This window comes from Bombina bombina, chromosome 3, assembly GCF_027579735.1.
Source record: "Bombina bombina isolate aBomBom1 chromosome 3, aBomBom1.pri, whole genome shotgun sequence".
Taxonomy (NCBI): domain Eukaryota; kingdom Metazoa; phylum Chordata; class Amphibia; order Anura; family Bombinatoridae; genus Bombina; species Bombina bombina.
The window spans coordinates 133,281,856-133,306,054 of NC_069501.1; positions in this window are offsets into that span (position 1 = coordinate 133,281,856).

Consider the following 24,199-nt stretch of genomic DNA (forward strand, 5'->3'; position numbering starts at 1 on the left):
GGTGTCAAGAGCCATAAAGACAAAGTGGATGTCTGGTATACCTTGGACACAAACAATCCGGTTTGCAGTAAAATCATTGTCCCTTTACTTTTGAAAGATTGAATATACGTCTATCTGCCTATTCCACACCACACTACTTAAGAGTATCGTGCGTGCTGTAAGGCACTCAAGTGCAGTTACTCTTTGTTGTGAATTAGGGCAGCCACATTCCTCCTACTGTTCCGGAAAAGGACCAATAGGATTGGTCAATAGGATTGCTCCTCAAGGACAGTGTGTACAGCCTGGGGGTAAGCTTGCCGCTTAAGCGCATATCCATTCATTTGGATTTCTACTGTGGATTCATTTAGACACTGTCTAGAGACTAAGACTATCGTATTGGTTTTATCCCGTGAAGTTCCTTAATTACATTTTATATTTTTATGTGGTGGCAACCTCTATTTAATATAACGGAGACGTCCGTTCTATGAATTATTGCTAGCATTTTTATCATTTGTGTTTTTATTACTTTATATGTGTTTATTAAACTGTGGCATAGCCACTATTAATCACTATCCTAACTAGTCACTGACTTATTTATCTCTTTTTTTCATTGTTTTATGAATGATTTATTTATTATTTTTTTAATCATACTACATGCTTTAATTTGGGGTTGGTATTCCCCACACCTGATACTTATTATCAGTAAATATTATTATTAATTTTCTATTTTATTTATGCTTGGTCACTTTCATTATTTATATGCACTAGTCACTTATTTGAACCGACACAGTTTTATCCACCTTCAGCTATAGCGCTCCTGTTCTTTATTTTTATGTCCTATGTAGATCCTTGCCCAGTGTGCTTAGAGGAATGTGGCTGCACCTCACTGACGAGGCCCATAGGAGGCCGAAACGATCGTCTGGGGTTGTCATGTTCCTTGTTCAGAGGAGAATTGCCTGGTATTTCGGGGCTGGACTGACCTTACTTGGCGGGATCAGACTGATATACTTCAGGAAAGTTTTCTTCTGTGAAAAGCACACTGGTCTAAAAGAGGCTGCTTCCGGGTGGTAAATCGCCATAGAACAAGCCACTGAGCTGTTGTTCGTTCCTGGTAGAGCGCTTCTCTCTTTGTATGCAAATTATTATGACCCTGGGGAAGTCTCCCTATGGGTGATGGGGGAAACCAGACGTGGACTCCTTGCCCAGTGTGCTTAGAGGAATGTGGCTGCACCTCACTGACGAGGCCCATAGGAGGCCGAAACGATCGTCTGGGGTTGTCATGTTCCTTGTTCAGAGGAGAATTGCCTGGTATTTCGGGGCTGGACTGACCTTACTTGGCGGGATCAGACTGATATACTTCAGGAAAGTTTTCTTCTGTGAAAAGCACACTGGTCTAAAAGAGGCTGCTTCCGGGTGGTAAATCGCCATAGAACAAGCCACTGAGCTGTTGTTCGTTCCTGGTAGAGCGCTTCTCTCTTTGTATGCAAATTATTATGACACTGGGGAAGTCTCCCTATGGGTGATGGGGGAAACCAGACGTGGACTCCTTGCCCAGTGTGCTTAGAGGAATGTGGCTGCACCTCACTGACGAGGCCCATAGGAGGCCGAAACGATCGTCTGGGGTTGTCATGTTCCTTGTTCAGAGGAGAATTGCCTGGTATTTCGGGGCTGGACTGACCTTACTTGGCGGGATCAGACTGATATACTTCAGGAAAGTTTTCTTCTGTGAAAAGCACACTGGTCTAAAAGAGGCTGCTTCCGGGTGGTAAATCGCCATAGAACAAGCCACTGAGCTGTTGTTCGTTCCTGGTAGAGCGCTTCTCTCTTTGTATGCAAATTATTATGACCCTGGGGAAGTCTCCCTATGGGTGATGGGGGAAACCAGACGTGGACTCCTTGCCCAGTGTGCTTAGAGGAATGTGGCTGCACCTCACTGACGAGGCCCATAGGAGGCCGAAACGATCGTCTGGGGTTGTCATGTTCCTTGTTCAGAGGAGAATTGCCTGGTATTTCGGGGCTGGACTGACCTTACTTGGCGGGATCAGACTGATATACTTCAGGAAAGTTTTCTTCTGTGAAAAGCACACTGGTCTAAAAGAGGCTGCTTCCGGGTGGTAAATCGCCATAGAACAAGCCACTGAGCTGTTGTTCGTTCCTGGTAGAGTGCTTCTCTCTTTGTATGCAAATTATTATGACCCTGGGGAAGTCTCCCTATGGGTGATGGGGGAAACCAGACGTGGACTCCTTGCCCAGTGTGCTTAGAGGAATGTGGCTGCACCTCACTGACGAGGCCCATAGGAGGCCGAAACGATCGTCTGGGGTTGTCATGTTCCTTGTTCAGAGGAGAATTGCCTGGTATTTCGGGGCTGGACTGACCTTACTTGGCGGGATCAGACTGATATACTTCAGGAAAGTTTTCTTCTGTGAAAAGCACACTGGTCTAAAAGAGGCTGCTTCCGGGTGGTAAATCGCCATAGAACAAGCCACTGAGCTGTTGTTCGTTCCTGGTAGAGCACTTCTCTCTTTGTATGCAAACTATGTAGATCAGGTCACATGATTTTCTAAATATAATATTTGGACTATCTCCCAAAAATCCTGACAAACCTGAATCACGGGAAAGAAGACCCCAACTTTTTTTTATTTGGTCCCTCAAATCTTTGCTTTGTGTGTTATGTTGGAAAATAAGCATATTAGCTAGTTTATCATCATGCTTATTGTTAACCAATTCTTTACTTGTATATTTAAGTAGTACTTTCCTATCTAATTTAGATACTTCCTTAATTTTTTCATCCAGTAAATCACCTGAGTAATTTTTCTCTAAAAATCTTTTTTTTCAAAATATGAGATTGTTCCTGATGTTTGTCTATATCCTTACAATTTCTTCCAAGGCAGACAAACTTTCCTTTTGATATATTGTTTCTGGTGGCAACTATCTATATCGATATAATTATTTACATCTATACTTTTGAAATAATTTTTGGTTTTCAGAATTTTATTTTCAATATATATTTCAAGATCCAAAAATTCCATTGTAGTCTTATTATATTTCCAAGTGAGATCCACTTTAAATTCATTGTCTTTCAGATGTTTCATAACTTCCAATAGTTGGGCCTCACTCCCTGACCATATCATGAATAGGTCATCAATATAGCGATGGTAGGGCACCAGATATTGCGCCCAGGGAGATTTGTATATGTATTTATTCTTCCAATCTGCTATATACAAATTGGCGTAACTGGGCACAAATATGGTGCCCATTGCTGTACCTCCTATTTGTAGATAAAAATTGTGGTCAAGCCAAAAAAAATTAGTCTCAAGGATAAGTTTGATCCCTTCAAGGATAAATTCCAACTGTTTAGAATCTAAAGTGTCATCCTTTTCTAAAATGTTCCTTTCTGAAATTATACCCAGTTTCTTGTCTATGATGGTATATAAAGAGGAAACATCATTTGTAACAAGCCACCAAGACTCGTCCCACACTATGTGTTGCAAAACATTCAGAATACTTATAGTATTATTTTAAATGGTTGTAAAAACTGATGGATATAAAAAGAAAGATTACTAGTAAGAGACACGATGGGATGGCCGGGTGGATTATGGAGGTCTTTATGAATTTTTGGTAATACATAGAATGTGGGTGTCCTTGGGAACTTCACATTCAGAAGAGAATACACCTTCTTATTCAAAATATTGTATTTTAAACCTTCTTTCTGATAGTTATCCAATCTGTTTTTAAATTTCACAATAGGGTTAGAAATTAGCTTAGCATAAGTATTGAAATCATTTAACTGACTGTAACATTCTGTATCGTATTGTTTCTTATCTAATATTACAGTGCCCCCACCATTATCCGCTGGCTTTATTATAATTTGCTTATTGTTTTTGAGTTGAAAAAGTGCTTCCTGTTCATCTTTAGATAGATTGGAATTATATTTTACTTTCAGATTATTGATATCCCTGTGTACCAATTCTAAAAATGTTTCCATAGGGGCTGATTTGTATTGAAGAGAGATTTTTTTTAACTTCAATATGTTTAAACCTAGTTGGTTCCATAGAGTTATTTTTAAGATAGGGTTATTAGCAAAAATATTTTTGAGACAAAGATTCCTAATAAATGTTTGCACTCCTATATAGGAGTCAAATTTATTGATTTTGTGACTAGGTGCACAGCTATTTGAGTGTCTGATAATATGGTGGAAGATAAATTGAAGACCCCCCGTGTTAGTTTGTTATTTTTGGTTTTCTTTTCTAATATTCTCATCTGTCCATATTTTTTCTCCTTTTGTTGAATATATTCAAATATGTTCTTGTATCTCCTCTTTCCTGTCTCTAAAAAAACCTCCTCATCTTCAGGATCATATCTTGCTAGATCATTAAATTGATTATGGGTAGTCACCTCCTTGTTGGTACTCTAGGGTTTTTAAAATGATTTTTAGATTGTTGCCACCTATTATCTTCTCTGATTGATTTAGAAGGTTTATACTGTACAACATTTTTAGTGTATCTATCCTCTCTAATCTGAATAGGTGGATTATACCGTGTATGATTGTAATTGTCATTATATCTATTACTATAATGTTGATCCTCTCTATTTCTATAATAACACTCCTCTCTTTCTTTGCTAGCTAGTGTATTGGGTTTGTGTCTAGGCTGTTGATGCCCCTTGTCATGAAACATGGAATCTTTCTGATTTGGCTTGACCTGGATTCTGTTCTGATTTTAAACATTTTTATTTTTAATTCTATAATTCCTCTCTTTTCTTTCTTTGTAGTCTTCATGATCACGAATATACTTTTTTCTTTTAGTATTTTTAATGTCTGTCTTTAATTTGTCTACATTATCTACTACTCTCAGTGATAATTCCTCATATCTTTCATTTTCCATGAAAGGAATAACTTTTTGTTCTAATATGTTAATTTCTTCATTCATTTCCTCTAAGTGTTTCTTTCTTTCACTTATAATTAAATACATTAATTTTTTAGTGCATTCTTCTAAAATGTGATTCCATTTAATCATAAACATTAAATTATCTTGACCAAATGTAGGATTTTTGAAAAATGCGTAATCCCCTAGGAGTGATTTGTTCTTTCAAATATTTATCTAGCGTGACTATTTCTAAGTAAAGTTTCTTTTATCATGTGTTTCTCTACTTCTTTAATTAAGTCATCTAATGGCTCTTTATCTTCCGCAGTGTTATTATCAAAAAAATAATCTACAATAGATGTAGTGGTTCGTCTGTTGTTTAACAGAGACATAGGTGAAATACAAAAACCGTGTACAAACAAATAAAAGAATATAAAAATAAATGTACAAACAATTCACAAAGTGAAACAAAATGAAAATATATGTTAAATATAATAATACTAAAAAGTTCAATTAAAAATGGAAGGATATTTGAGATTTGAGATTTGAGTATTCAGTTAGTCCTCACATGTAATCAGAGAAAACACAGAAATAGTGTAATTCTGATAGCCCACTGGATATTCTATTGGAATAGGATGAATGATTACTCACATTTGTTGGAGCTCATGCAAGCTCTATATGATGCGCACACCTACTTTATACTGGTAGGGAAACAGTATCCCTCAACGAAACAGGCAAAAAGCCAGCTGATGGTTTCTATTTGCCTTAAACAATCATGGCGGAATAATCTTCACAATCTTCCGGTTCAATTAAAATTTGTTGTATAAAGGACGATTTTGACATGCGCACTTCATTCCTTGACAAAGCTGCAAGTTGGTCAGAGAAACGTACGTTGGAACTTTCTCCCACCATTACATCAAAACGTGCTTGTGACGCCAAGGATGGAGTGATAACTAACCGGTTTAGGATTGTGGTTGGTAAGCGGTTAAGCTTCTGCCTTCCATCCGTATCCATCCGGTATTGCCTTTAACTCTGGACAGTGATTACTTAGTGTTTTCCTGTTGGATCCCTGTACTCTAGGGTGTACACTTAGCATTTGTGACGTTTTTTAAGATTTTTAATAAATATTTATTTTTACCTGTTTCATTGTGGGATACTGTATACCTACCAGTATAAAGTAGGTGTGCGCATCATATAGAGCTTGTATGAGCTCCAACAAATGTGAGTAATTATTCATCCTATATCAATAGAATATCCAGTGGGCTAACAGAATTACACTATTTCTGTGTTTTCTCTCATTACATGTGAGGACTAACTGAAGACTCAAGTCTCAGGGAAATTTCCTCCAGGAACGGATATAGGCCCCAAGTTATCAAAGTCTGGCGGACCTGATCCGACAGTGCGGATCAGGTCCGTTAGACTTCGCTGAATACGGCGAGCAATACGCTCGCCGTATTCAGCATTGCACCAGCAGCTCACAAGAGCTGCTGGTGCAACGCCACCCCCTGCAGACTCGCGGCCAATAGGCCACCAGCAGGGGGGTGTCAATCAACCCGATCGTACTCGATCGGGTTGATTTGCTGCAATGTGTGTCCGCCTGCTCAGAGCAGGCGGACAGGTTATGGAGCAGCGGTCTTTGTGACCGCTGCTTCATAACTGCAGGCTCGCCAGAAACACAGGGCATCAAGCTCCATACGGAGCTTGATACATATGCCCCATAGCCTGCCTATGTGTGGCGAGGTGAAAATGGAGTAAGATTTCTCAATTTTTGCCTCGTAAGTCCTTGCACTGAATATGTGATTTGCGACGTGGTTATATGTTAGTTTATGGGAGTAAAATTAGCAGGTGACGGGTGAAATATACGCGCCACATTTATATGAGGCGCAGTATATGTGATAGCAATACCAGGCTAAAAAATGGTGACACCGGCTTTTGCGGGCGACGCCCCATATGTAATTGCGCCCCAGATGTGCAAAGTTAGTAGAGACATATCCAACTAAAGGCTGTAATTAAAGCAAAAGGTGGTTCAGCAAAATACTGACACAAGAGGGTGATCCTTTCCTAACTCAGTGATTCTGTTTTTGAATTGTCTTTATTTTTGTCTGACATGTTGGTGTTATATCTTTCACTTGGATGTTATAAGTTGCACTGAGTAATTACAACTGGATAAACAAAACCTGTGTCTGTCTTTATGTCAGGCTGCAATGCAACAAAATGTGATTATTTTCAAGGGTGGTGATTCTTTTCAATACCCCCTGTACTTAGCCTGTAAATAATAATTATGTAAATATCCCAGAAATAGTCCCAGAGTAAAATGCCTCTTCAAATATATTTTCTCTTTTTTCCCTGCTTGCCATCTAAATGTTTTAGCCATTGTATTTTACATATGTTTGCACAAAATTAGATTTTATTTTCTATGTTTCAAACGTCAAAAATAACCCTAAGAATACACTATGTTAGTCTTCGTGTTTACTAGATCAACATAAACATTATTATTGAAAGGTCATTTCATGATGATAGCCCCAACCTCATTGGTCCTGAAACACGGCCTTTAAATACAAGCGGTTGTTTATAATGATGCAGCTGTGTTTTGTTTCTTCTGTCAAGTCCTACTTAATACATTTACATGCATAGAGCTGTATGGGATTTAACCCTTTGGAGTAGATTTATCATAGTGCAAGCGGACATGATACGATGTAGTGTATCATGTGCGCCGCACATTGATAAATGCTGATAGCATACGCTGTCGGCATTTATCATTGCACCAGTACTTCTTGTGAACTGCTGGTGCAATGCCGGCCAATCGGTCGCTAGCAGGGGGTGTCAATCAACCCAATCGTATTCGATCGGGTTGATTTCTGTCCACAGCCTCAGAGCAGAGGGACAGGTTATGGAGCAGTTGTCTTTCAACCACTGCTTTATAACTTCTGTTTCCGGCGAGCCTGAAGGCTCGTGCGGAAACAGCGGCATCAAGCTCCATACAGAGCTTGATAAATCGTCCCCTTTGTCTTGTTTGCCCTGGCAGCTATAGAGTTAAACTAATAATCTGCTTTAAATTTCACTAGGTTAATAGAGAACAAAAGTGCCAGTGGATTAAGGTGACTTTATTGAACCATAAAATTATTGATTTCTGATTCTGTTCATTAGGATTTGCTGACTGTAACTTAAAGGGACATTAAACCCAATTTTCTTCTTTCATGATTCAGATAGAGAATACCATTTTAAACAACTTTCTAATTTACTTCTATTATCTAATTTGCTTCATTCTCTTGATATTCTTTCCTGAAAAACATATCTAGATAGGCTCAGTAGCTTCTGATTGGTGGCTGCCCATAGATGCCTCCTGTGATTGGCTCGCCCGTGTGCATTGCTATTTCTTAGGATATCTAAAGAATGAAGCAAAATAGATAATAGAAGTAAATCGGAATGTTGTTTAAAATTGTATTATCTGTCTAAATTATGAAAGAAAAAATTTGGGTTTAATGTCCCTTTAATAAATAACAAAACGCTGTTATTTTATTTCCAGAAACACAATCAAAGTAAATTATACCATCATATACTCAATGTGGTAGAGATATTTAGGGTTTTATGGTAGTATAAATATTATTTTGGAATGGTTTCTTAGACTTAGATGAATAGCAAATCTAGATTTTAGCTGCAGTTCACTTCAGTGGTCTGGTAAAGACATTTATTTTATGCATAATAGAGAGAAAAAAACAACGTATATAAAACAGACGTTAAACAAACATTTCTGATACATTTCTTACATTTTTATAATAAAACAAAGAAATCTGTATGTAGTTTTATTATTAATACAACTGACTTTGGCCTCTAGTTATCATGGTCTGGCGGACCTGATCCGACACTGCGGATCAGGTCCGCCAGACCTCGCTGAATACGGCGAGCAGTATGCTCGCCGTATTCAGCATTGCACCAGCAACTCACAAGAGCTGCTGGTGCAACGCCGCCCCCTGCAGACTCGCGGCCAATGGGACGCCAGCAAGGGGGTGTCAATCAACCCGATCATACTCGATCGGCTTGATTTCCGGCGATGTCTGTCCGCCTGCTCAGAGCAGGCGGACAGGTTATAGAGCAGCGGTCTTTGTGACCGCTGCTTCAGAACTGCTGTTTCTGGTGAGCCTGCAGGCTTGCCAGAAACACGGGGCATCAAGCTCCATACATATGCCCATTTATCTTAAAGGGACACTCAAGTCAAAATAAATGTTTATGATTCAGATAGAGCAGCAGTTTTAAGACACTTTCCAATTTTCTTCCATTATAACATTTTGCACAGTCTTTTTATACTCACACTTTCTGGGGAACAAGATCCTATTGAGCATGTGCACAAGTATACTAGTCTGTGATTGGCTGATGTCTGTCACATGATACAGGGGGCTGGAAAATGGGAGAACATTTATCAGAAAAAAAAGCTACTGCTTATTTGAAATCCAGAGTAAGGGTTCGATTTATGAAGCAGCAGATGTTGCTTCCGACCCACTCCGCTTCAGTTCCACCTGAAGCGGAAGTTAAGAAACAGCGGTCCTAAGATCGCTGCTCCTTAACTCGTCCGCCACCTCTGAGGTGGCGGACAGCAATCAGCCCGATCAAACATGATCGGGTTGATTGACACCCCCTGCAAATCTGCATATGCTGTCGGCATTTATCGATGTGCAGCGGACATGATCCGCTATATCGGTTCATGTCTGCTCGTACTTAGATAAATTGACCCCTTTGTGCGATTGCATTGTCTTCTTATTATGTATTTGTTAATTATGTAATTCTACTGCACTAAGTGGTCCATTAACTTTAATTATGAAAATTGTAGACATTCAAAAATACTGATCTCCAGCATTCTACACAGTGATTGTTTGATCAATGTAAAAACTTTAATGGGAATATAAAGTGTTCTCAACTTAAAGTGAATGTAAATTTTGATGCTAAAATGCCCGGTTTTTAAAAATTAGATTTAAAACACTTAAGCATCAAAATTTACATTCACTTTAAGGGCCAAGCACTAAATTACAAGCCCCATAATACCCTTGTTACTAGCCAGGAAATGGGTGCAGCCAAACCGTTATGTAACAGTAAGTAAAAGAGGCGGCTGGATTTGAATTGTTAAACATTCAAAATCTTAAATTTTTTAAAGATTTTTGGCTAGATTACAAGTAGAGTGATAGTTTATTGAACGCCCGAAAATGGAAACATTTGCCCATTTACGGGCGCACAATAAATAAACAGCCATTACAAGTGTCTGGTTAATGCTACCACGAACTTAGGGTAGCAATTAGCGTTTCAAAAATTAACCAGAGGTCAGACCTCTGGTTAAAGGGAAACTAAACCAAATTGTTTTCTTTCATGATTCAGATAGAGCATGCAATTTTAAGCAACTTTCTAATGTACTTATATTATAAATTTGTCTTTGTTCTCTTGCTATCTTTATTTAAAAAGCAGGAATGTAAAGCTTAGGAGCTGGCCAATTTTTGGTTCAGAAACTGGGTTATGCTTGCTTATTGGCGGCTATTGCATGATACAGTATTGCATGATACTTATAAACGTATAGTTAGTCCAATAAAAAAAGTATAATTGCTCAATGCAATACTTTGTTATTTTGGTATATATATATATATATATATATATATATATATATATATATATATATATATATATATATATATATATATATATATATATATATATAAAGCCTGGCAATTTCCTTGTAAGCAGACAGCTAGAGTAAAAGCAGAGTTAGTTACAGCATTTGGCCAAATTGTGATAGGTCCAGGGACCCTTCCTCCCTGAGCCTACAGCCACACAATGCATGTCTTTAGCCAAGCACAATGAGATACAAACAAGGGTGACACAGGCACTCACAGACAGCTGCACAGCTTTCAGGGACTCAACCAGTTAACCCCATAACCCCAGACATGTCTGGGTGAAAAGCCCATAGGAAAAATTATAAAACAGTCCATTTCTGTGTTATATATACTGTATATATATATATATATATATATATATATATATATATATATATATATATATATATATATATATGTGTGTGTGTGTGTGTGTGTGTGTGTGTGAAATTATTCTCTTGCAATGCATCCAGATTGTCCACAAAAAAGGTTTCCAAAGGTTTTGTTTTGTTTGTATGTTCTCTGGTGGTTGTTGTTAGAAATAAGCATGAAGGCATTGGTTTAGTCATGGGAGCCAATTTAATATGCCCCGAATGGGGCCAACTCACCCTGTTTCCGCCCAAACCTTCAGGCTCGCCGGAAATAGGAATTAAGAAGCAGCGGTCTTAAGACCGCTGCTCCTTAACTGGATCTGCCGCCTCTGAGCGGCGTACACCAATCAACCCGATCAAATACGATCGGGTTGATTGACACCCCCTCACTAGAACTACTTGTAGAATGCTGAATGTCGATAGCATATGCTCTCCACATTCAGCGATGTCTGGCGGACATGATACGCTACAGCGTATCATGTCCACCAGACTTTGATAATTCGGCCCCATGATATGGTTTGCTGACATTCTGTTGCAGCAAGATGGCTAGAATCCGGAAGTTGGGTTCTCTCAAAATGATTGCAGACTCTCTAGCCTCTTGTTTTGGAAATTTCTATTGACATTTGATCTGATCTTGGAAGCCTAGACTGTTTTCTCTGATCTGATCTTGGAAGTCTGGGCTGATTTCTCTTATCTGATCTTGGAAGCCTGTGCTGCTAGCACTGATCTGATCTTGAAAGTCTGGGCTACTTTCTCTTATTGCTATTTACTATTTGAGCCCATGATGACCCTTCACTGTTTTGTTTGATTTCATCTATATCTGACTTTACCTGTTGCCCGTTTCCCATTCAAACCACCACCTGCTCACCTATAATCTGAATGTACAGACTAAACCTACTTCTTCCTTTCACCCCACACCTGTAGAAATCTGCATGCTGTGAATCCTTTCCAATTTTCTAACTTTATTCAACATCTCCTCCCCCCACACTTCCACGGGTATCATGCCGTGACCTTGCTACAGCCCTCTTTAACAAATCTCTATCCTCTGCAATAGACTCTCTTGCTCCTCCCCAACTAAGCAAAACCCATTGTCGTCAGTTACAGCCCTGGCACTCGCAGCAAATGCGCTATCTGAAAAAATGCTCCCGCACTGTTGAGCATGCCTGGAGGAAATCTTGCTCTGAACCTGATTTCATCCACTATAAATTCATTCTTCATTCTTACACACCTGTCCTTCACTTAGGCAAGCAAACCTACTTCTCATCTCTTATATCTACTCACTCCTCAAACCCTAAACTTCTCTTTCCTACTTTAAAATATCTCCCCTACCCACCTGCCCTACCCCCTTTGTCTCCCTTCAGTGCTCAAGACCTGACAGACTACTTTTTAAACAAAACATAATATTATAAATAACATCCCAAAACAAACCTACAATATCCCATCCCCACCCCGGTCACCCACTCTGCCAATCTCTGCATCTTCCCCCCAACCACTGAGAATGAAGTAGGTTCCTTATTGTCTTTCCTACTGCTCTGTATCTGCTGCCCCTCGCTGTGAGTCCCTTCACTGGCTCCCCATTCACAGTAGAATTAAATGCAAAATTCTCACCCTAACCTAGAAATCCCTTATCAATGCTGCCCCTCATTACCTGTCCTCACTAATAAACAAATATACTCCAGCCCTCCCCCTAAGGTCCAACAATGGCCTGCTCTTTGCATCTTCTACCATCACCTCCTCCCATGCTAGACTGTAGGACTTCTCTCGTGCGGCACCAACCCACTGGAACGCACTCCTTCGCACTGTTAAACTTTCCGCTAATCTTTCCTCCTTTAAACGCTCCATAAAGACCCAACTCAGTAACAAATGAATTCTACCTACCTAATAATTGCCTTAATCTAACTCTGTACTAACATCATTCTCACCTTTGCAGTCCCCTGTTTCTCACCTTCCTACCCTTCTAGATTGTAAATTACCAAGGGAATAGAACCCTCAATTCCTCCTGTATTTGTTTAATAAATCTTGTCCTGTCTCTTAAAAATATTGTTTCATTGTACTTTTATCTTTTGTACGCATGAACAGCGGAGTTTGTTGGTGCTTTATAAAAAAAAGTATAATAAATACTTGGGTCTCTCACCTCCAACAATGCTTTATATTCCAGTCCAGCTGATGGACATATCATGTTTGATTGACAGACTGGTTTGCCCATTGTTTACTTGGAACACATACAATTAGAGTTGTAACCAGCTCACTTCATGCAGGTCATAACACTTGATACTACAAATCACTCAGTAGCTGAATCAATCTACCAGTAGAATAAGTATTTCAAGCACAAATGTCACCACAGAAAATTATGGTCATAGTTTTAGTTGATGGCAAGAAACTGCATCCCTTCATCTTCAATTTATTCAACTGAGGTCTTCATTCAGGTACGTTGCAGTGCAAAAATTGTGAGCTCAAAATTGTTCAAGAATCAAATTTTAGCACTACGAACACTTTTTTTTTAATGTTTTAACAAAAACTTTGTAATAGTCTGTTTCAAGGTAGTGGGCCTCGAGCAAGAATGCTTCAGTCTCCATGCGAATAACCAAGCACTGAATGGGAGCCTGAGATGACCTTTTAACACTCCCCATTCAGGCTTGGCGCAAGGAACCTGCCAGGGTCACTCCAGGTAATCAGGTAATACAAATCTTTAAAACAGTGCGCTTATCAAATAAGGCAGCAAACAAAGAGCATAGCAAAACATCCAGAGAGCTGTATTTTTTCCCCATGTTTTATGCTTCCTTCTAATTCTAACTGATTTACTAGCGGAGATAACCATGCCTCTGCGAACTTGACAATAAAACGTTGGTTTACTCAGGTTAGGATAACACATTTTTTGTTGTTTATTTTATACACTCAAATACATCTTGTAATGCCCTTTGTTGGATAAAACAAATAAAAAAGTTGAATATAATGTCAATTTAAATTACAGAGTAAGATTGAAGTGAAGATACAATGTCCAGGCTGGACTAGTACAGGTGTTCTAACAGAATAGCAAACATATCAGATCAGCTAATGGAAGTGACGTTCCGCCAGCTGTCTGATCAAAAATACACACCACGCTTATGCTCCTCCAATGCCTGCACATCACAACCCATCAGATTCTATGTTTTTAGTGCGGACGCATGCACTGACAACATAGCCATCAGATTGTTGGACACTTGTTAGAGCGCATTTGTCTACAAAAAACTTTATATATATATATATATATATATATATATATATATATATATATAAATATAAGGTTCTCTAGAAAAAGAGACAAAACAGAGCGCATCCACGATCTAAGTGCATTAAAAAAGTCACACTTTATTATAAGTATAAAATAACAAATGCACACTCACAAAGCTGCCCTCAAACATAGGAGGTATGTCTGTTCCTTTAAATTGTTTACACAGTCCCACTCCAGTAGCGCTGTATTTTCTCTTAGATGTCCCACTGTGTATTCAGTATCCGTTTGTTGGATTAGTGTACAGGGGATAATGTTGTCAGAGAGGCTGTGGGAGTATAAATTTCTATAATGTATATACAAGGAGATCGTGTGAATACCCTAATTTTGTTTGAGCAATATTAGCCGGCTTTTGTTCAAAACAAAGCGCCCTTCACACTCACTTCTCCTAAACGTCAGATTATGGGCGTGGCCTTGCGCGTTTTGCGGGCTCCTCCCACTTCGTCAGAGGCTATGCCCTATCTGTCCATAATCCGCCCTCTTGTACTATTTGATTGTCTATGCCCCTCTCCGTCCATTGGTTAAAGCTGGGGGCGTGTGAGCAAGGGTGTTTCTTACTCCATCTGTTCCATAATAGCAAATTTGCAATAATGTCTATATCTATTCTACGATACTTAAGACTGAACATTATGCTGATCTTGGCATACGCTTGCCATATTTGATAAACACCTTTAAAAACATATATTAATGTGCTAAAATACATTTGTTAAAAATAATAACATATGCATATGATAAGAAAATTAATAACAGTTTGCAGTATCACTTCATAACAATCGATAACATAAAAAGTCATATATACTGGTACAACATTAAATAAATAAATAAACCTCTTTAAAATTCATAATAGAATATGCATAATAAACAAATTAGTGGCAGTTTGCAATTCAGTAACATAAAAGGACATACAGTACCGTAACATATTTACTGGTCTCAATATTTGCATACACCTTTAAATAGACCTATATGGAATTCCAATTGATGTTAATAAATACATAAATATACTAAAAAGAATATATATCATAAAAACCCAGATACTAAAACTAGGAAAGGAAAAATATAGATATACACACTTCAACCTAAAATATATCACTTAATGAAATGACATATGTCAAACTTCTTTTTCATATAGGATAGTATTATTATTGTCTAAGATATGGGGAGAGAAAGACACTAAATTAATATAAAGACATTGCTGGATTGGTAATATAATATTACTGATACCAATAGTCATATCTATCTTTGCTTTTTCACTATACTGTCTCTAAATGTCGAAAAACCCTTTTCATAGGACCCTAAGTTTCCAGAAATGCTGCCAGGTCAATATCTCGGTTTAGCCCCCCTGGACCCATAGTTTGTAGCCTATGGATCCAGAAGGACTCCATTTGCCTAAGTTGTAATAGGCGATTTCCTCCTCTCACATTTCTTTTAATATGTTCTATTCCAATGACCGTAAGACCCGTGCTGTCCTTATTGTGTGTCTCCAAAAAATGAGCTGACACACCATGGGTATCTAGGCCTGCCTCTATGTTTCTGAGGTGCTCGCTGAACCTTATTTTTATAGAGCATTTTGTGCGCTCTATATATATCTTATCACACGAACACCTTAATAGTTACACTACATAATTAGTTTTACATGTCATGAGATCCTTAATTTTGTATTTCCTATCGCCATTCGCCACACCAAAGTAGTGGTTATTAGAATCTATGTGGCTACAGCAAGTACATCCCTTTCATCTTAAAAAAGCCTTGGGTTTGTCTATCTAGCCAGTTTTTATCCCCTTTACAGGATTTTAAAATACTGGGACTTATCCTGTTTTTTACACTCATGTTTCTTTTGAAAATTACCTGTCCCTTTTCGCTCAATGTTTCTTTTAAAATTGGATCTTGCATTAGGACTGGCCAGTGCTTTCTTATAGCACCCTCAATATCTCTCGCTGCTCTATTATATCTGGTAATAAGTTGTACTTTACGTTTCCCTTATTTTTTATTATTAACCAAATTATTTACCTTTGGTTTATTAATAAGTGCCTGTCTATCCATTTTCTCTACCTTATCTTTCATTTCATTCAAAAGTTGCTGTGGGTAACCTTTTACTTGAAACCTGTTTGTAATAGTTTTAGTTTCTTCTATGAAATCGCTTTGTCTAGTGCAGTTCCGCTTTGCTCTCTGATATTGACCAAGTGGAATATTCTTCTTCCATTTTTTATGGTGGCCACTCTTGGCATGCAGGTATCCGTTCGTGTCTGTAGGTTTCCTATACAGGTTAGTGTATACCTCACCATTTTCATGTATTATTTCTAAATCCAAGAAGGTTACCTTCGTTGGATTAGATTCCATGGTAAAACTGAGGTTCAGTGTATTCCTGTTTGTATATTCAACGAAATCTGCTAATTTTGCAGTGGTTGCTTGCCAGACAATTAGTATGTCGTCTATGTAGCGATACCAATATTTAATGTATTCCTTATATGGATTCTCTGGATTGAAGACAAATAGATCCTCCCACCAGCCCATATAGAGGTTGGCAAAATTGGGGGCAAATTTCGTCCCCATTGCCGTCCCCCTGGTTTGGAGGAAATATTTGCCTTCAAATAGAAAATAATTTTTCTTTAGTACAAAATCCATTGCTTGCTCTAGGAACTCTACTTGAGTCTCATTAATATATCCACATTTTCCACAGAAATACTTCACTGCTGTAATACCTAATGCATATGGGATTGAAGTATACAATGAGCATACGTCCATTGTCACCCACATACATTCCTTTTGCCATATGAAATCCTCTAATAGTTTTAGTACATGAATTGTATCCTGTACATAGGATCTCAGACAGGGAACCATAGGTTTTAGTATATGATCAATGTACTCAGACAATTTGGTCGTGAGTCCTCCAATCCCAGACACTATTGGTCTACCCGGTGGGTTCTTAAGACCCTTGTGTATTTTGGGTAGATGGTAGAAAATTTGGAGGACTGGATCCTCAACAACCAAATATCTGTATTCCGGATTACTCAGGACCCGATTTTCCCTACCTTTAGAGAGTAGCATATTATACTCCTCTAAAAATTTCTTTGTAGGATTACAGTCTAGTCTGCAATAGGTATCCTTATCACTCAATAACCTATCTGCCTCCATTATGTACTCTTTTTTGTCTTGCACCACAATGCCTCCGCCTTTATCGGCGCTATGATTTACTAGATCCCTGTTCTCACTAAGATCATTTAGAGCAGACTTCTCTGCTCTTGAGAGGTTTTCTTTCCTCTGGTTCTTTTGTTTGTTCTTTAAATTATCTTTAGTACAAATTTCTGAGAGTTCCTTCTCTAATAGGCTTTAAAAAACTGTAATAAAGTTTCCTTTTGAGTGATAGGGGTAAAAAGATGATTTCTTTTTTAGTAGGCTGTGTGTTATTGGAATTTCCTTTGCCTCTTCTTCTAGATCTCTAAGTATATCTATTAGTCTTTCATCATCCGTTCCCCCACTTGCTTCTAAGCCTATATGTGTATCTATTATAATGGAGTCATCCAAGTTATTGGTTGTTAGTTCAATATTATTATCCATCCCTTTCTCCTGTAATTTAAAATGTCTGGTAAGGGTAAGTTTTCTGATCAATTTCTTAACATCTATATAAAGCTCAAAATCGTTGGGAGCTATATCTGGGGCAAAAGATAGTCACTTTTTTAATAGTGACTCTACCTCTTTAGTTAAGATTTTAGTTGATATATTAAAAATTTTCTGACCATATGTTTCTAGTAGTGTATATCTTTCCCTTTTTTGTTTTTTGGCTCTACATGCCACACCTCCTCTACATCCGCTTTGTCTGGTTCTATCCCTCTTTTTGGATTCCTGGTCCCCTCTTGGCCATTTTCCTTTGTGCGTTGACCTAAAAAACTATTCTCAACTTGTTCCCTCCTGTAAGGAAAGTAGCCCCCTAACTTGTTTATTTGTTCTTTATTATTTGGGTTATTGGTATGGCTATTCTTTCCTTTTTGATTGTTCTTATTATTATTACCATTAGTGGTATTACTCCACCTCCGGTAATTTGTTCTTGGTCTTGCACCTAGAACTTCTCCATATTGTGGATCAGATTTATTCCAGGAATGAACTCTGTCCTCTCTGGGATATACCACATTACTATAGTTCATTCTTTCTCTATACGTAGTATTAGTATAATTATTCTTAACCATTATTTTTATTTTTATTTTGATAATGCCCTTGTTTCCCTTCTTTTTGTTTACATTAAATTTTGGTTGACCATTTATGTGTCTCATTTGTTTTTGTCCCTTCTCCCTTACTGGACTCTCTGACTTTCCAATAGTATCATCTCCAGGGGGTCTCTCACTTTCTTCTACTTGTGGGTTTATGTCCCCATAGTGGACATTATACAATTTATTTTTCTTGTTTTTAATTATTTCAGATTCAAAGTGTTTCAAAGCTGTCCGATTTCTGTTATTTAGTTATTTATATAGGACATCTTCCCTATATTCATTTAAAACACTTTCAACCTGAATTATCTTATTGTGAGTTTCTCTACTTTCTTATCCCTATATTTTTTAAGTAGTTTAATAAATTTCCTAGAGCACTCATCCATAGCTTCTTCCCATTCGCTATGGAATTCTACTTCCTCCAATTCAAAAATGGATGTCTTTTGTAATTATAACCCTTTTGGGATAATCCCATAGTTTTCAAAGTTTTCAAGTGTTATTAGGTCATACCAACAGTTAATCTGTGATTTATATAATTTCTCTAATTTCCTTAATAAAACCTTAGGGTCTTTCTCTTCATCACCCACTATGAGTGTTGCAGACAGCAGTCTGCTTCTTGTTGTGGGATCAAAATAATTACCAAATGTTTCTGCAGTTGCAATTTTTCTTTATACTAAATAGTATAAAAATCCTTATATACTAAGGTAGTTTGTTTAGATATGGCAACTGTGATTTACTAAGATATATAGTACAAAGACTTTATAATTAGAGATATGAACTGTACAATATTAAAAAGTATACAAATATGACTAGTATGTAGTATTCACAATATATGTTGCAAATAGTGATGTCGCGAACCTAAAATTTTCAGTTCGCGAATGGTGAACGTGAACTTTCGCAAATGCTCGCGAACCGGACGAACCGCCATAGACTTCAATAGGCAGGCAAAACTCCCATGGAAAATTACATAGTTGATGCAGAGTCTGGTTTTAATCCATAAAGGGCATAAATCACCTAACATTCCTAAATTGTTTGGAATAACGTGCTTTAAAACATCAGGTATAATGTTGTATCGATCAGGTAGTGTAAGGGTTACGCCCGCTTCACAGTAACAAACCAAACTCCCTGTATAATGCACCGCAAACAACCGCAAACAGTCCATTTGCACAACCGCAAACTCCCCATTTGCACAAGATTGGACCTGAGCTCTGCAATGACGGCATTCTGGTGGTGTCAACAGCATGCGTTGATTGGCGTGCTGTCTGGCTGACCCCGGGTGCCGATGCATGCTGTCTGACTGTGCCACTAGCTCCTTGTGACGACCTCCCCCTGCTTCCAACTCGTCTCCTCCTCCTCTCTGTCTCCCCATCTGAACTTTCCCCCTGTTCTTCTTCTCTTCTAGCGGGCACCCACATGACATCCACGGACGCATCGTCATCATCAACCACTTCACTTGTATCTGACAACTCAGCAAAGGAAGCAGCAGCGGGTACAACATCATCATCATCATCATCATCACACCGTACGTCCATGTGTGTAATGCTGCCTTACTGAGACATATCCCTGTTATCTACATCCTCTGGCAATAATGGTTGCGCATCACTCATTTCTTCCAACTGATGTGTAAATAACTCCTCTGACAGATCAAGTGAAGCGGCTGTGGTGCTAGTGTTGGTGGTGGCGGCAGGCGGGCGAGTGGTAACTTGAGAGGTGCCCGAAGCTAAGCTGGAGGATGGTGCGTCAAGGTTCCGAGCTGAAGCTGTAGAAGATTGGGTGTCCTGTGTTAGCCAGTCAACTATGTCCTCCGAACTTTTCGAGTTCAGGGTACACTGGGCATTATTCTAGGGCCAAAGGGAATCACAGCACCACAACCACGACGGCCCCTGCGGGGTGGCCTGCCTCTGCCTGTCATTTTTTTTCCGATTAGTGGTACTATGCGCGCAAGCTACTGCGACAACAGATATGAGTGGCACTGTGCACTGGCAGAAGTTGGCAGAGTAGACGCTGTAGGCCTGACACACACGCTATTCAATCTATTACAGTCAAAATTGTATTTTTTTTTTTAAATGTACACTACTGTTACACCAGATATGAGTTGCACTGGTGTGACACTGTGCCCTGGCAGGCCCTGAAACGCACACGTGTGAAGGAAACTGACTGCTATTATTTCACAGTCAAATTTCTAGTTTTTTTTTTAATGTACACTACTTTTACACCAAATATGAGTTGCACTGGTGTGACACTGTGCCCTGGCAGGCCCTGAAACGCACACGTGTGAAGGAAACTGACTGCTATTATTTCACAGTCAAAAAAGTGTTGTTTTTTTTAAATGTACACTACTGTTACACCAGATATGAGTTGCACTGGTGTGACACTGTGCCCTGGCAGGCCCTGAAACGCACATGCGTGAAGGAAACTGACTGCTATTATTTCACAGTCAAATTTCTATTTTTTTTTTAATGTACACTACTGTTACACCAGATATGAGTTGCACTGGTGTGACACTGTGCCCTGGCAGGCCCTGAAACGCACACGTGTGAAGGAAACTGACTGCTATTATTTCACAGTAAAATTTCTAGTTTTTTTTTTTATGTACAGTACTGTTACACCAGATATGAGTTGCACTGGTGTGACACTGTGCCCTGGGAGGCCCTGAAATGCACACGTGTGAAGGAAACTGACTGCTATTATTTCACAGTCAAATTTCTAGTTTTTTTTAACCCCTTAATGACCGAGGACATACGCCATACGTCCTCAGAAAAAATACAGTCATTGCCTGAGGACGTATTGCATAAGTCCTCAGTTTGGAAAGCAGCTGGAAGCGATCCTGAATGCTTCCAGCTGCTTTCCGGTTATTGCAGGATGCCTCGATATCGAGGTATCCTGCAATAACAAATTTTACCCCTTCGGTGCAGAGAGAGCCACTCTGTGGCCCTCTCTGCACCGGGCATCGATGGCCGCATTCGTTGGTGGGTGGGAGCTGAAGTGGGAGGCGGGTGGGCGGCCATCGATGCGGTCCTTGTTAGAGAGGGGGGCGGGATCGGGGGCGGGATCGCCGGGGGCGCTTGCGCGTGCACGGGAGGAGGCGGGCGAGTGCACAGGGAGGGAGCGGGTGGGAACCGCTACACTACAGAAAAAAATGTTTTTATAAGTGGGAGAAAGGGGTGCAAAATATTTAGTACTTGGAAATCTAAGTGATCTGGGAGGGGGTGGGGGATTGGTCTTGGGGGGGGAAGCTACACTACAGAAAAATGAAATAAAAATAAAAAAAAAACATTTTATTTGCAAACTGGGTACTGGCAGACAGCTGCCAGTACCCAATATTGCCCCAATAAGGCAGAGGGGAGGGTTAGGAAGCTGTTTTGGGGGGGATCAGGGAGGTTGAGGGCTAAGGGGGGGGATCCTACACAACAGCATATGTAAATATGCTAAAAAATATATATATATATTTATATATATATATATATATATATATATATATATATATAAAAAAAGATACCTTTTATTTTAGTACTGGCAGACTTTCTGCCAGTACTTAAGATGGCGGGGACAATTGTGGGGTGGGGGAGGGAAGAGAGCTCTTTGGGAGGGATCAGGGGGTCTGATGTGTCAGGTGGGAAGCTGATCTCTACACTAAAGCTAAAATTAACCCTGCAAGCTCCCTACAAGCTACCTAATTAACCCCTTCACTGCTGGGCATAATTCATGTGTTGTGCGCAGTTGCATTTAGTGGCCTTCTAACTACCAAAAAGCAACGCCAAAGCCATATATGTCTGCTATTTCTGAACAAAGGGGATCCCAGAGAAGCATTTACAACCATTTTTGCCATAATTGCACAAGCTGTTTGTAAAGAATTTCAGTGAGAAACCTAAAGTTTGTGAAAAAGTTGACTATTTTTTTTAATTTGATCGCATTTGGCGGTGAAATGGTGGCATGAAATATACCAAAATGGGCCTAGATCAATACTTGTTGTTGTCTACTACACTACACTAAAGCTAAAATTAACCCTACAAGCTCCCTACAAGCTCCCCAATTAACCCCTGCACTGCTGAGCATAATACACGTGTGGTGCACAGCGGCATTTAGCGGCCTTCTAATTACCAAAAAGCAATGCCAAAGCCATATATGTCTGCTATTTCTGAAAAAAGGGGATCCCAGAGAAGCATTTACAACCATTTGTGCCATAATTGCACAAAATGTTTGTAAATGATTTCAGTGAGAAACCTAAAATTTGGAAAAATGTAACGTTTTTTCTTTATTTGATCGCATTTGGCGGTGAAATGGTGGCATGAAATATACCAAGATGGGCCTAGATCAATACTTTGGGTTATCTTCTACACTACACTAAAGCTAAAATTACCCCAAAAAGCTCCCTACATGCTTCCTAATTAACCCCTTCACTGCTGGACATAATACACGTGTGGTGCGCAGTGGCATTTAGCGGCCTTCTAATTATCAAAAAGCAATGTCAAAGCCATATATCTCTGCTATTTCTGAACAAAGGGGATCCCAGAGAAAAATGTACAACCATTTATGCCATAATTGCACAAGCTATTTGTAACTAATTTCAGTGAGAAACCTAAAGTTTGTGAAAAAATATGTGAAAAAGTGAACAATTTTTTTTATTTGATCGCATTTGGTGGTGAAATGGTGGCATGAAATATACCAAAATGGGCCTAGATCAATACTTTGGGATGTCTTCTAAAAAAAAATATATACATGTCAATGGCTATTCAGGGATTCCTGACAGATATCAGTGTTCCAATGTAACTAGCGCTAATTTTGAAAAAAAAATGGTTTGGAAATAGCAAAGTGCTACTTGTATTTATGGCCCTATAACTTGCAAAAAAAGCAAAGAACATGTAAAAATTGGATATTTCTAAAGTCAGGACAAAATTAAGAAACTATTTAGCATGGGTGTTTTTTGGTGGTTGTAGATGAGTAACAGATTTTGGGGGTCAAAATTAGAAAAAGTGTGTTTTTTTCCATTTTTTCCTCATATTTTATAAATTTTTTTATAGTAAATTATAGGATATGATGAAAATAATGGTATCTTTAGAAAGTCCATTTAATGGCGAGAAAAACTGTATATAATATGTGTGGGTACAGTAAACGAGTAAGAGGAAAATTACAGCTAAACACAAACACCGCAGAAATGTAAAAATAGCCCTGGTCCCAAACGGACAGAAAATGGAAAAGTGCTGTGGTCATTAAGGGGTTAATGTACACCACTGTTACACCAGATATGAGTTGCACTGGTGTGGCACTGTGCCCTGGCAGGCCCTGAAATGCACACGTGTGAAGGAAACTGACTGCTATTATTTCACAGTCAAAAAAGTGTTTGTTTTTTTAAAATGTACACTACTGTTACACCAGATATGAGTGGTGGCACTGGGCAAGTGGGCACGCTAGCAGGCAGGCAACTGCAATTAGATTACACAGGAAAAAAAAAAAAAAAAGCAGACTGATGTTATAGCCCTAAAAAGGGCTTTTTGGGGTGCTGTCCTTACAGCAGAGATCAGATGAGTCCTTCAGGACTGTAGTGGACACTGAATACACTAGCCTAGCTATCGATTTCCCTATTAAATCAGCAGCAGCTATACTGTCCCTCCTCTCACTAAGAATGCAACTTCCGAATGAATCTAAAATGGATGCTGTCCAGGAGGTGGGAGGGTCTGCTGCTGATTGGCTGGAATGTGTCTGCTAACTGTGAGGTACAGGGTCAAAGTTTACTCAATGATGATGAATAGGGGGCGGACCGAACATCGCATTTGTTTGCCCGCCGCGGCGAACGCGAACATGCTATGTTCGCCGGGAACTATTCGCCGGCGAACTATTCGCAACATCACTAGTTACAAACTAATGTATACAAGTTGCGGCTGCCAA